General features: G+C 50.6%; 1 protein-coding gene across 4 annotated transcripts in view; it reads left to right on the top strand.

Moving 5' to 3' along the window:
- Positions 1-104: 104 nt before the first annotated feature.
- Positions 105-6,032, top strand: part of POGZ (pogo transposable element derived with ZNF domain) — a 38,806-nt gene continuing 32,878 nt past the window's right edge. The window contains exons 1-2 of one of the 4 annotated variants that reach the window (XM_075524747.1): positions 106-487; positions 2,414-2,570. The gene's annotated coding sequence lies outside the window, so the exon portion shown is untranslated. Of the gene's footprint in view, positions 488-2,413; positions 2,571-6,032 lie in introns of all 4 variants that reach the window. The other 3 variants (XM_075524748.1, XM_075524746.1, XM_075524749.1) reach the window with 3 other exon arrangements.

Genomic DNA, 6,032 nt, shown 5'->3' with positions numbered 1-6,032 from the left:
GCCTCCCGGTGACGTCACCGCGCCGCGCGCCAATCCCCGCACCGCCCTGCGGCCCAGAAGGAAATGACGTCACCGTATCCCTCCGCCGGCCAGGTCCCCTTTTTTGTGTGTGTGTGTGTATGTGTGTGTGTGTGTGTCTGCGGGCGCTTCGCGCGTGTATCAGCCCGCCGGGCGCTCTTTTTTTCCTCTCTCTTCTGACGGGGGGGGGAGGGTGGGGGGGGGAGACACACGCAAAGCACGGAGCCGCCCCCCGCGAGAACGTACAGAGGGAGAGCAGAAACAGAGATAATTCCTCCTCCTCCTCTTCCTCCTCCTCCTCCTCAGCATCACGCTCGGGGTTCCCGGGGGCTCATGCCACCTGCCCTCCCCTGCCGGTCGCCTCGCCCGGAGAGCGGCGGAGCGCGGGGGGGGCGCGCGCGCGGGGCCCTTTAAGAGCGAGCGGCCGCGGCTGAGGCGGCGGCGGGAGAGCGCGGCGGCGGCGAGGAAGGTGAGGTGCTGCGAGCCCGTTATGTGGGGGGCGGCGGCGGCGGGGGGAGCGTGGGGGGGGGGGAGGCCGCCTGCCGTGCGCGGGCGGCGGTTGGTGACCGTTGGAACCGGTTCGAACCGCCCGGGTCTGGGGGAGAAGGGGGGGGGGGGGGTGGCGGCCGGGCCAGAGCGCGCCGTACACAAAGCGGCGGCGGCAGCGGGAGGAGGGAGGGAGGGCTCGGGGCTGCCGAGGTGGGGGACGGGGAGGAGCCGCCGCGGCGGCTCCCGCTGGGCGGCGGAATGCCGCCCGGCCGCCGCTCGCCTGGGCTCTGAGGGGAGGCGGAGGGATCCGCGCACACCCCCCTCCGCCGGGGGGGGGGGGCGGTGAAGCGGCACCGGCAGCTCCCTCCGCTCCCCCCCTCCCGCCGGCGCCGGGGACGCCGCACAAAACCCCCCGGCGGCGAGCGGGGCCTCCCCCCGCCGCTCGCGGGTCGCCATCCCCCGGGGAGGGGGCGGCCGCATCCTCCCCGTCTTGCCTCCCCCTCCTCCTTTTCCCAAGGCTGGTGCTGGGTGGGCGGCCATGTTGGGCACGGGGATTATTTTTCTCTCTCTTTCTTAGCCGCCACAATACGCTGAGGGTGGGTTTTGCTTTACTTCTCTGGAGAAATGTCCTTTCCGCCCCTTTTTAAGGGAAGTTAACGGTGGGGGGAGGCTCTGCCCTCCCCTTCGGAGGGCGAGAGCCCCCCTTGGCCTGTGTGTTCTCCACCTTCGCAGAGTGGTTCCCCCTTGCCGTTGCCTTCTTGGCCGAGGCCGGGGGGAGCTGGGCTTGCCAGCCCACCCCTCTCCTCAGCGGCTTCCCTTGCCGGTGGGCTCTGCTTGCCCTGCCGCTCGCTTCTCCCTTCCGTGTCATCCTCTGGTGACAAGAGAGGTCTCACCACCCCGGCGCCGGGCCCCCTGCCTGTGGCCCCGTGGAAGGGGCTCTTCCCAAGCGCATCTGAGTAGGTGTAGAGGGGAAAATGTTCTTTTTATTTGTTTCCCCGAGCTTGCAGGCCCTCTCCCTGTGCTTCCTCGCTTGCCCTGGCCCCTTACACTAACAAGAAGTCTTGGATCGCTCGCCACCCTTGGCGAGCGCTTTCTCCCCAGTGAGCAGCGTGCCCCTGACAGACCTGCTCGCCTGCCCCATTGCTGGGTCAGGAATTCAGTTTGGCGAGTTCTTCTGGAGAAGGACTGAAGGAGGCTCACTGAAAGACTTATGCAGAATACCCCATGGCTGATTCTTCTGGCTACAGATATTAAAAATTAGGTGTTTGGTACCATCAAGATGTTTGCCCGGCCCTTACTGTGGTCCTGCTCTTCTGGGGAACCCAGGCTGCTGCATTAGGGCATCCTCGCTCTCTGCTTCTCCCCCTTGGCTGGGATGCGACATAAAGCATGTGTGGAGATGAAGGAGAGGCATGAAGCCTGCTGCCCAACACCCTTGCAGAAAACACGCAACACATGACAACACACACAGCTTTATTTTTATTAACTTGGCAGAAGTTGCAGCTGTCACCAAGACACACCAAATGGGGCAGGAGTGAGTGATCGGAAGTGGGGGTAGAGGATGGGGGGGGATCTGTTGCTCCTTTTAGGAAAGACTTTGCAAGGATATACGAATTATGCATCTTCCCTACTCTGGTGCTCCGTGTACACTCTCTCATAGCTGCAGGTTGCTGCAGTTGTTAATTTTTATCCTTGAACATGAAGCCAAGCTTACTGCATGCACATCTTTTTTTTCAGTCGTATAATTAGCGTGTGTAAGGCTGTCCTACAGGGCTGCCCACCCAGAGAGCTTGCTCTCCACTGCTGCTTTAAGCTCTGGGTGCGGGGTTCTGCAAATGTTACTTACAGTTGGTCTGGTGTTTGCGGATATATACGGTTACGTTGTTTGTGTGCCCCATCCCCACAGCTGCTTAGATACTGTCAGAGAACCTCCAACTGTCTTCGTGCAAGCAGACCTGCATCCACACGGACATGAGGGGAGTGCTCCAAACTGTCTCCTCACAAAAGAGCCCGTTGCAGAAACATTAGCTACAGACACGCTCTTGGGCGCTGGAAGCTTCAAGGTAGTCCCGTGCTCGCAAAATGCACCAAAAGTGTTAAGGCAGTCTGTAGACACAAATAATCAGAAAGCGGTTGTTTTTCATCACTCTGCAGTCCAAACTTTAAGGCAGATAACAATCATTATAATTGAGTGTCTAATAATACATTTTAATTAGTAGGCATCGCACACTTCAAAGCTTTTAATAAAACATATCGGACTTTAAATGATGGCATTCATAGGAAATGTAATATGCCTTTTGAAATTATTTCAGTACCCAGCGAAATCAAGTCAACCACATCAGTCAACAGAAAGTGAATTAACCTTGGCCTGAAGGATGTAACTGTTGAACTCTGACATGCAACTTGCGCAGTGCCTTTCACCTCCCCTCTTCTTTCGGAGGCGTTGCTCATGATGAATAGCCATATAAACAGTAATGAAAACATCATCCAGTGCGTGTTTTCATCGCTTTGATTGTATCAGTTTTAGGCTGTGCCAGTTAGTCATTAAAAGCCACTGAAGAGCATTATCTTTTTTTCAGGGCAGGGATTGCAGCACGTCTTGACAGCAGAAACCTTTATCATAGGATTCATTTGCATTTAATGTAACCTCGTCGGGTTTCTAGGTTCCTAAGAAGTTAAGATACATTCCTTGCCATTAAGTAGGCATTATGGAAAGTGAGAAAATAAGTAACAAGACAGCAATTCTGTTGAGCCTGCGTGTTAACCAGGGGAAAACATAATGGAGAGAAGAAGTGGCCATTCAGAAGGAGAACTTGGACAAGAGAAGTTGATTTATGCATTAATGTCTGTCCTGAAGCGTGCACTGAATCATCTCCTCAAGCTTATTTGTAGGTCTCTTAAAGACAGACCGTCAGTCTTATATTTCACATTTTCTCTTCTGGACTGACAGGAGGGGAGGAGGTTGTTGTATAGTGGGGTATTGATAGCATTATAACCATGCTGCAATTAAATCTTCATTGGCAAATCTAGACTGGCATTAAAAACTGACAAACCTTTGGTAAGAAGAATGAAGAAAGTTTATACGCTTGGTGCTAAAAATGTAATCTTCTGGGATATAGTTTGTACGCAGCCTGCCTCCCCCTTTCGTTGCAGGGTAGAGCAGCCGTGTTCCCTCATTTCAGCAGAGCCGGTAGGATGCAGTTTGCCCTGGGCGTATTTCCTCCTTCCCCGTAAGCCTGACCACCGGCCCGCAATGTCTTCTCTCTGGGAGCTGCTGCAGAGATTCCCTGAGCAGATACGTTGCAGGGACTTACTCTCTGTTCTGGGGCTTCTTTGTGCCAGCTCTGTCCCCAGCCATGGTGCTGCCAGCCATAGCATCGGTGAATAAGGTGGAAGCTCTGTGCGAGAACTTGCAGGAGTCACCTTTGTGCTAAAATGTGTTAGTCATAGACTTTTGGCAGAGGCAAGGCCCTCTTTAAAGTTCATAAACTATTTCCTCAGCATTCCCTAAACTTTATTCAGCCCTTCACCACTAATAGTCAGCTGTCAGTGTGGGTTCCCCATGGGAGTCAGTTGGGACTTTTTTCTTTAAAAAAAGAAAAAAAAAAATACTAGCACGTTAATGCTATGTGCAAATACTTGGATTGGTTCTCACTGCATATTCACTTGGTTATTTACGTTGTAAATTCACATGAAGATGCATGTTCTCTTTTGAAAATGTGAATAAAGCTTTAAATGAGGATTTGTGAAGGCTTGGTGATCCCTTCTAAGATTAGGGTATCTGTTATGTAAAAAGACTGAGTTTGCTACCCATTTTGTGATGGTCAGAGCGTAAATGTGTTTGCATCTGGAGTCAGTTCCTGATGCAAAAGGCAATACAAGCCGCTCGGGTCCAGGCCAGGGAGTCTGTGGTAGGAGCGGAGGTTCCTGGGTCCTTCACTGCTCCGTCAAAACTTCCCGCATTTGGTCCGCACAAGGCTGATGCATTCTTCCTTGTTTTTCCGTCAGCAAAGTACGTGGCTATATTCATACCTCTCTAGGTAACATCGCGCTGGAGGGAGGACGTTGTGAAATGCTGGGTAATAGTCTCTGTCCCTCTGGGATAATAGTCTCTGTCCCTCCTCTTTGTTCCGTCTTCAAACAAAATTCAGCTTTTTGCTTTACCAAGCCACCTATATCATGGAGTACGTATTTATTTCTGACCTGCTAGTGTGCCCTGAGGACTGATTGTGTTGCAGACGATTTCGCCCAGTAGGCAGAAATTGGGCCACCAGCGGTGCCCTGACAAGTACTGATTTATTTATACTTTTTTTTAATTAAAAGCCTCAGAAAGCGAAGCTTGTGTAGCAAGAGTAGCGCATCCCATCATGTGAATTTTGAAGAACACTGTGAACGAGTCATTAATTTGAAGTCCTTTTTAAAAAGAAGTGTGTGTGTGTATATACAGCATATGTATGTCATAACTTGTTTGCTTTGTGTCAAATAATATCAAGCTGTGAATGAAACTGTAAATATATAACCACACATCTTTTAGAGATGACTTCAATGAGACGCAGCTGCCTTGCTCTGCAGCTGTCGTGTAAAACCTGCTAGCCACAGGTGCTTGAGATAATGGAAAACACTTGGGACCCGATTCTCTCCGCTTGCCTCACTCCAAGTCGGTGAATCTGCCGAGGTAAAACTTGCGCTGTGGTAGCCGAGTCCTTTGTTTGCCACCTCATTGAGGTGGAGGAACTGGGCTAAGTGTTTGGTTTGTTTATTGAGGTGGTTTTGAAGACTCAAAGTGCCAGCGATCTTCTCAACCAGCATGCAATGCTTTGTCCTTTCTACCTGTGCAGTCATTTTCTCTTGAGAAAATAATGACAGTCTGTAGGGATTATACCTGACATCTAACTGTGTGGAAGTGGTTCACTGATAAATAAATGCAATTGGATCTTAGATTCCAAATTTCAGTTGAAATTACAGGGGAGAATTTTTTGTTTTGGTTTTTTTTTTTTTTTTTTTTTTTCAGTGAGACATAGGAGAGAAGAAAAGGATTTCTCCTTTTTCATGATGGGGTGATCTGTCCAGTTGTATGCAAATAAAAAGAGTCGTTATTGTTGGATTTCCCCTGGTAATGGTGATCGTGTTGATCAGAGAATGTAATCAGGTGGCTGGCCTTTTAATGCAAGAGTTTAATGACTGTTGGCGTTTTTCCCCTGCGTGGCAACAATGAGTGTGAACCACATCAGCTCACAAAAAATCAAGGGTCTATGTCCTGCAGTCGTGCCCATTATTTGTGTAAGGCTAACGAATATTGGCTCTTCCCCTGAAGGTCTTCTCCCATTTTCTAGCTAAAGAGGAGAGAAAATACCTGTCAGTCTGAAAGGCTTTATTTCTTGCAGTGTGTCTAGAACACTCTTGTAATTTTTTTTGTAAAATTTTTTTGGCATCCATCTTTTTCAACCAAGCATCTGCCAACTATGTGCTGAAAAGCTAAATGTAGAGTATTTATCATTGGGATTAATCATTTTATTGAGCAAAGG

This window comes from Mycteria americana, chromosome 25, assembly GCF_035582795.1.
Source record: "Mycteria americana isolate JAX WOST 10 ecotype Jacksonville Zoo and Gardens chromosome 25, USCA_MyAme_1.0, whole genome shotgun sequence".
Taxonomy (NCBI): Eukaryota; Metazoa; Chordata; class Aves; order Ciconiiformes; family Ciconiidae; genus Mycteria; species Mycteria americana.
The sequence above is the reverse complement of the archived record's forward strand: the minus strand, read 5'-3'. Positions and strand labels throughout refer to the sequence as shown.